Below are 8,892 nucleotides of genomic sequence, written 5' to 3'. Positions count from 1 at the left end.
GCCATACTCTCTTTGTGAGTCTAGAGAACATGATAGCTGCTTTGCCAATGCGTTTATCCAGCTCGACATCTAGGGAGAGAGTGTCAGAAATCATTGAGCCAGAGTACACAAAGTCATGGACAACCTCCAATTCTTGCGTAGAGATGCTAATAGAGGGAGGTGAGTCCACGCCCTGGCCCATGACCTGTGTTTTCTTCAGCATGATTGTTAATCCAAAGTCTTGGCAGGCCTTGCTAAAACAATTCATGAGTTGTTGAAGGTCTTCAGCAGAATGGGCGACAATGGCTGCATCATCAGCGAAGAGGAAGCCCCACATGCATTTCAGCTGGACTTTGGTCTTCGCTCTCAATCTAGAGAGATAAAAGAGCTTTCCATCTGATCTAGTCTGGAGATAGACACTTTCTGTTGCAATTCCAAAGGCGTGCTTCAGCATGGCACCAAAAAAGATCCCAAACAGGGTCAGCACAAGGACACAGCCCTGTTTCACTCGGGTTCGGATGTCAAAGGGATCTGATGTTGAGCCATCAAAAACTACAGTACCCTTCATTTCCTCATGAAAGGACCTGATGATGTTAAGGAGTCTAAAATAGTGTTTTAAATATAGGACCATTGTTTGCTCTTAACAGTGTCCATTTTAGGATAATTTGGCTTCTTTTTCTAGGATGCAGTTCTATCTGCAGCTGGGAAGGAAAGAACTCATTGCAGTTCAGGATTTTGTTAACTGACACAGCTGGAAAACACAAGCAAAGTACATCTGGAAGTACTCTCTTGTCTTTTACAAAAAGACATTTTTCAGGGGGGAGTCTTTGAGATAGGAACCACAGTGGCGTGCTTACTATTCAAGCAAGTTTCACTTTCAGAGTAATCTTTCCAGATTTCTATGAATGAACAGAGAACAGTCTTTGTATTGCCAATGTACAGGAAATTTATCAACTCAGGGAGTTCATAACATCAGAAAGAGGAACATTTGTTATCTATTAACACACTTTAAACATCTTTATTACTCACACTATCAGGATGGTTAAAAAGTAGGTTGCTTTTTCAAAGAGTTTTTCTTTCCCTAAGGATGATGCAAATCGATGTTAATGATTGTGAGAGAACTCAAGATAAATGGGTCGAGTGGAGACTGGTTCCCTGTCTCATTCTTTCACTCTCCTCCTCCTCCTCCTCCTCCTCCTCCTCCTCCTCCTCCTCCTCCTCCTCCTTTGTTGACAGACATTCTACCCTGATGGTGACAGCCTAGCTGGGATTCCTGCCTGGGATTTTGAGGAATCCATAAAGGAATTTCTGTCCAAACTCTTGGAAATGGCTGTATAAAAACAGCCAAGTTAACCTGGGGTTTATGCAAAGGATAATTAGACGGGAAGGGGCTTTTGTCCCCTTAGCCCCCTCTGCCAGACACTCTTTTGACACACCCTCTCGGCAGTGGTAATTGGTGCCCATTGTAGAAGGTGGGTAGAGGTTACAGCAGTCAATAGTGAGTGGAGTCAAGGATAAGTGTGGATATCTGTACATACATAGTGAAAGAGAAAGGAAGAGAGGCATTGTCTACCTCCATCCACCAATGAACAAACACATAGAAGTCATGTAGGCCTTTGCTCATGCACTGCCTCATTCTCTCCACTTCATTTACAAGTCAGCTGAGGAGCAGAAAAATACACATTTCCTTCCTATTGGTAAGCTAGGCTGCCAGATCAGCAGCTTTCCTCATTCTGAAACTTCAGGGACAAAATCTGAGACTGGAGGCAGACACTTCCAATGTCCCTTGTGTGGCCTTGTGTAACAATTGTAGATTTGTGTGTGTGTGTGTGTGTGCGTGTGCGTATGCGTGTGTGTGTGTGAGAGAGCGAGAGCGAGAGAGATTTCCTATAATAATTTGTAGCTACAAATCAATTCCACCTTATGGTGAACTTTTCCACGGTTAGGTATAAAACAAAATGTCTTCTAGGGATATTTTATCCAGTCCTCTGATGAGTCGGCACGGGCTGCCATTATCCCATGCCCAGGATAGCGCGAGACATTCAGGTCTCACAGGAGCAATTGGAAACATGGGGGGGAGTGTATTTAAAGAAGAGCTCCTCCTACCTTGAGCCTCTTCCTCTTCAGCAGCCCACCCGCCTGCCCTGATTGCTAGTGTAAGTTTTACTGGTTGCCTATATGGGGGCCGGATAGGAATTTTTGACCCGCATCCTGATTGGCCTTTGGAAGCAGGGATTTTTCACCTATCCCACACTGGCTAAGGTGTGCTGACATAATGAGGTGGTCAAATTAGTCACACAGGCAGGTAGTGTGGATAAAACAGGTTTCGGTGAGTCCCATCACAAGCACAGGTAAAGTATAGCTCATCTGATCTCCTAGCGCTGCGGTTCATGCGATTACAGTGATTGGGAGAGAAGATCTGCTGGGGCCACGCCCGGACCAATAGTCAACAAGAAGAAAGGGACTTGAGGTCCGGGGGTGGTCAAATTTGGGATGGCTGGGTTCTTGCTGTCTTCACGACTGCAAAATCTTGGGGCTCAGGACTCACCCATAGTTTAGTAGGGTCCGTTGAGAACCCTCTGCAGAACCTGATTCCGTACTACTGCAGGACACCCCCCCCTTTCCTTTGAGGATAAATATGAATATTCAATAAAGTGTGGCCCATGTTTTATTCCATAACAATCTTCTCATGTCTTATTCCGGGGTAAGGGGATAATGCCACTGTGCACAGCTCACCCAAGGCTACACAAGCTGTCTCTACTTCCAGGAAAGGCAGAAGAGGGAACTGAAACCCTACTCATTGAACTATTCATCCTGCTCAGACTTCTTGTAATCCTTCCTAAACATTATGTACATAACATGCATATGAATGCCTTTGCATTAAGCCAGGGAACCAAGATGCCATTTGAGAGTGGGAAGAAGTGTATCAGCCGTGGCCACCACACACAAGAAAATCAAGCTTTGTCATCCTCCAGCAGTGCTTTCTTTGTGTCTTGCTTCAAGACTGAGGGAAGCACAGCACTTTAGATAGTACTCTGAGACCAGAGAGCCCAAGGAAGTAGTTGTTCTTTTTAAGTGAACAGCACCTGGTGTTTGAGGTCCATTCATGTTACAAATGGAATACTAAACTGTACAAAGACTTCCCATGTGCTCTCCTATCTAGGCATCAAGCAAAGAGTAGCAACAAGCTACATGTTTTGGTGGTTGTACAAACAAGCTCTATTACTACTAATTTTACTGAAGTAGCACTGCTAAAATTATAAAAACAGTGTCTCAGCAGTAGCTTTTCTTCCTTATCCTTCCCAATCCTCCTTTCCTTTTGTATAGTGCCTTTTAGATGATAAAGCTGCAAGGACTGCCTTGTTTTAATTATATATCACAGGATGCCTTCAGAAGAAGGGAATGGTAAGCCTCTTCTGAGTATTTTCTACTTAGAAAACCTTGAAAAGGGTCGTGGTAAGTCAGAACTGCAGGGATGTGGTGGCGCTGCGGGCTAAACCGCAGAAGCCTGTGCTGCAGGGTCAGAAGACCAAGCAGTCGTAAGATCGAATCCACGTGACGGAGTGAGCGCCCGTCACTTGTCCCAGCTCCCGCCAACCTAACGGTTTGAAAGCAAGCAAATGCAAGTAGATTAATAGGGACCACCTTGGTGGGAAGGTAACAGCGTTCTGTGTCTAAGTCGCACTGGCCATGTGACCACGGAAGATTGTCTTCGGACAAAACGCTGGCTCTATGGCTTGGAAACAGGGATGAGCACCGCCCCCTAGAGTTGAACACAACTGGACAAAAATTGTCAAGAGGAACCTTTACCTTTAAGTCAGAACTGACTTGATTGCACACAGTTAATTAGGCCACACTGTGGTTGTATAGATAAAACGTTTTTAAATGCCTTACATAAATAGATAAATGCCCAAGCCTAGCTCCATATTTGACCTAAATCTCATAATCGAACCTGTTGGTCTAAAGCAGGATAATGAAAGTTCTTCTCTTCTATATCCATCCTACTGTCTTGTTCTAAAATGATGGCTGACAGCAAAACAAGTTTCCACACTTCCAGATTTACAGGCCCTGTTTAATCAGATAGATGTTCTACTTCCTTATTAAGTAATCTGAGTGTACCTTACGTTACCTCCAGAGAGGTCAGTGAGTAAAGACTTAAAACAATTGTTAATCATCTCCTAATACCCCCAAAGGGCAATTCAATTGTTAGAAATTCTAAAGTTGTGATGATTACCATTGCCCTGAATTATTAACAGGCTTGTATCAAAGCATGAGCTTAAGTTGCTTTGGTCTTGTGTAAAAATTCCTCTGATCTTTGGCAATCATAATTTATTTATGGCTTCCATACGTCCCACTCTTTGCAAAGAAATAGGGGCATCTTTTAACTATGGCCAGAAGGCATTGCATTGTGATACGCAGCACTGTCTCAATATGGGAGCGTACAGCCAGCTTTCCGATGTGAAAGGCAGGTTATCTAAACATTTTCTTCCCTTGAGAGAGAGAGATTCATAATATTTATTCTAAAATACAAATATTGGGGCTCTTTGCTCCATGCGAATTGTCCTTAGGTATAGTAAATACAGTTCAGGTTAAAATGAAATCAGCGAATAGCAATAGCTAATGTTTACATTTGCAGGGAGGATGTGTGAGGGTGACTTCGGGAATATGTCATAGAATTAAATCACAGTTTCTCTCTCCGACTGGGAAAAAGAGCCTCTTGGCATTTGGATTGCAGCTAAAATTGGCTGTAAAGTTTTAGTGTAAGCTTATATGGAACACATGTGTGTTTATCATGGATCTTTGCCCAAAAGCCGAGCTTGATTCAGAAGAGCAAATTAATACCAAATGTCTTTTAAAAAATACATATCTGTGTCTATAAATTAAGAAGAAAAGAAATTGAGCAGAAAGGAGGACAGGAGAGAGAGATTCTGCTTACTTCAGTCAAACTGCACCTTGCTGGTCATTTTGTTTTTTTGGACATACAAGGTGGGGTGCTGAAAAATGATTTTGACTTCCTGGCTAGTAGAATAATTTGAATGATCAAATCTTGGCTTAGTATGAGACTTCAAACAACCATATCTCCATTTACAACTTTCTATTTTACTCACACATGTAGCCCCTTTGCATTATGAACAATCAAACCAGGAATGAATCTATGGTTAACAAACCAGGATATTAAGCTTACTTCAAACTTTGATATCTGGGTTTGTTAAACTACAGATTTTGGAGCAGTTGTTATTTCCAGGAATTACAATATAACAAATTCCCTTATGCAGCAGGAGTAAAGGATTTAATAGATGCTGTCTAAAAATACAGCTTCATCAGGTTTTAGTTAAGCATCATTTCCTGGTTTGACAACATGGGGCCCTGTAGCTAATGAAAGCCTTCCCAGTTTGCCTACAGCAAAATATAATCACAGTAAAATGAAAAATTTACCATTGCTGTGCCTTGATGACAGCTCAAATCTGTAGTCTGAGGTTGCCTAACAGTATGGCGAATGGTAGGGCCAGCCCTGCCTGTTTGGTTAACAAATGATACCAGTTTAATTCCAGTGGCCTTCGCCTTTGTCACACACACCCCAATACTGTGGCTAACTAAGCAACAGCCTATAATCAAGCTGTTCTTCTCCCATTTCATTTGGTAGTGTGCAGCCAGCTGCATTTCAGTCCCCTGACCCAAGCATTTTGCATACCAAGCTGTTATTGACTTCAACAAAAGTTCAAATGGTCTTTTAATGCAAAAAATAATCAACAGCATTGTGTAGCTCTGAAATGGTGCTCCTCTGTTAAGGATCACAGAAGGCATCTAAAGAGAAACGGATGCGGATGTGGATGAGATATATTTCACTTGCCAGGCAGAATGGTCGTCTCTTATCCACTTCATGAGATGCTCCTCATTTTGATAGATTTTAGATTAGGCATCCTTCAGTCTCGAGAGACTATGGTAACGTGCTCTGTATGGAGGACTTGGAACAGCATCTAGTGTGGCTGAGAAGGCGAATTCGAGAGTGACAATCCCTTCCACACTGAAGACAAATACAATTTGTCCCCTGTCCAGCTCCCTGATGTTGCTGCTTTTGTGACTGCCTCTTGCCTCAGCCTGCTGGACAAGGGTCTCTTCAAATTGGGAGAGGCCGATATGCAACGCCTGTCCCCAGGCTGAACACTCAGATGTCAAGGTTTCCCATCTGTTGAGGTCCATTCCTAAGCCCTTCAGATCCCGCTTACAGATATCCTTGTTTTGCAACTGTGGTCTCCCTCTGGGGCGATTTCCCAGCACTGATTCTCCATACAGGAGATCTTTTGGAATCCGACCATCAGCCATTCTCACAACATGCCCAAACCAATGTAGACGTCACTGTTTTAGCAATGTATACATGCTAAAAATTCCAGTTCATTCTGGGACAATACGTGGTCTTCCTTCCTTTTTCTTGTGATACAATCTGTTTGTTCGCAATTTTACTCTACTACACACCAGGGAGTGATCAGTATTGCAACCAGCACTCTGGTAACTGTGTGTGATCTTAATACTAGGAAGGCTAGAATGTCTAGTGAGGATCAAATCGAGCTGATGCCAATGCTTAGATCTTGGATGTCTCCAGGAAACTCTGTGTTGAAGCTTCGTCTTACGGCTGTTGCATTGTGCAGGGTTATCGATCTGCTTGTTGGCTTTCACCCCAAACCCCATGCACCTTGTGAGGTTAACAGACTGTGGCGAGGTAAACCTTACTGGCTGGGGGCAGCCCAGCTTAAGGCAGGTGGTAGCTACCTAGTGAGGTGCGATGACCTCTCCCACCATCAGAAGTAGCCCCTGACGTCATGCTCTACACCAATCGAACAAAGACTTATAACCAGTAACTGCTACTTCCTGTGTTGTTTCGATACTGTATGCAAAGCTGGAGTGTCCTCTCCAGAGCACGAAGCCTGGGTAAAATAATATGGAGGACAGGCTGTTACCCAAGCAGCAAATCCCTGCTCTCCACATTGCTGAAATAGTCCAATGGAAAGGCAAGAGCCAATACAACTGGTTCCAGCGACGTCGCAGAAGTTGCCAGAATGACACGAACTGCCTCCAGGACTCTGGCTCCGGATTTTGCCTCGAGATTAACTCCTGAAGCCTTTTCCATCAGTGGATATAGCCACAAGGCAGTGGAGGTTTGAAATCGGAGTTTTCCCTCTCCTAGATAGGCTGCCTTCCAAGGCTGATGAGCCCCACCTATACCACCAAGCTACAACACTACCACAATTCTTCTTCTGTTTGCTGCAACATGCTTGAACAGGGAGATGGCCTTGAAGAGTGTGCATAAACTTTGTTGGCTCAAAATAAGACAGTCTGAATGCTGTCTGTAGTTGGTTGTGGAGAGCAAATAACTCCATTTCCAAGCCTTTGTTTTAGATCTTTGGTGAAAACCCTTCTCTCAGCCCCACCACTTTCACAACAGGTTTGTGAGGACAGGAGAGAAAATTGCTCACAGGCTATGGGATGCTACCTCTTGTGACCTTCCAGTGACAGAGAAAAGCCTTCCTTTTTAGGTAGGCTTTTAGCACTTAAATTGGGCAGGAGAAAGGCAGAATACTGTACATTTATTGTTCTTTTCATGGACTGCTGCTGCTACTGCTACTAAGAATAAGAATCTATCAAGTCAATAGTGTTTTCATATTAAGATCTTAATTTATTGTGATGACAAACACATCTATTTTTAAGCTTTTGTACACTGCCTTGAATCCCTTTATTGGGAGAAATATGAGATATAAATAAAGTAAGTAAGCAAATAAGTATTTTTGCTCACCTTGGAACAAGGCGGTCTCAGTGGTAGTTGTGGCATATTTTACAAAACTAACATTCTGTGTTAATCTTCTGCTAATTACTTACAGAAATGTACTTTGCAGACAAAATGTTAGGAATCTCATTTGAGGTTTTATCAGTTCAAGTTCCCATGTTCCTGTGTAATGTGATTTTATCTATGTTGACACATGGCTGCGTGAAGTGGTATCTATGTGGGCTTGTTTTATAAATATGTCTGTGTTTATTCTAAACAGTTCTCAACTCATGCCCCCCACCTCCCCAGAAGAGTTCTTTGAAAAAAAAAACACAGAGTGTGTGATTATACTTTACCGGCGTCCTGGACTTTCATTGTTATGTCTGATTTCTAATCAGTTTGCAAGCTTTGGTATAACGAAATATGTGTGGAAGTCTCCGTTGGTATTGTGCAATGTAAAGATCCATGCAACCCGCACAGTCTTTCCCTAGCATTTCTGCTGCGTTTGCACGAACGCCATGTATCTGGACTAAAAACACTGGCACAGAACAAGTCGTTTTGTAATGCATAGTGAAGTTTCACAGGAGTTTGTTTCGAGGAACGCTGAACAGATGGCACTGGAGAGAGGACTTTGCTATTGCCTTGCTTTGCAGCTGTCATTGATAGGCTGCAAGCCACCAGTGAATGGCACACACCGAATGAAGAACCCACATTATTTCAGTTTCAGATCTCAGAATGGTCCCATTCTGTTCTCTCCTTGAGATTTGGGAAGGGTGAAAATATCATCTGATCTGATTCCAAGCCTATCAGTTCACTTAACAGTGCAATCCAGTGACTGGCTAATCGATTGCCAAGATGGTTTTTTTGAATGGCTAGTTTTAACAAGATAACTGGCACTGTCAGTATTTTCTGCATGTAAATTCACATTGACTTCATGCTCCCTCCCATTAATAAAGCCTCTTTCCACTGGTCCAGTGTACCCTGCCCTGTCTTAACCAACACCAGTGGAATTAGGGGTCAGGATTGCTTCATAGGTTACACTAAATTAGTGTCATATGTTACTACCCGACCACTGTTATGCCATCAAAATTAAATTGATTGCAACATTAGAAATCAAGGGTGACCAAGACATGAAAAAGGAGGTGGAAGTCTGG

This window comes from Pogona vitticeps, chromosome 6 (genome assembly GCF_051106095.1).
Source record: "Pogona vitticeps strain Pit_001003342236 chromosome 6, PviZW2.1, whole genome shotgun sequence".
Lineage (NCBI taxonomy): Eukaryota > Metazoa > Chordata > Lepidosauria > Squamata > Agamidae > Pogona > Pogona vitticeps.
The sequence above is the reverse complement of the archived record's forward strand: the minus strand, read 5'-3'. Positions refer to the sequence as shown.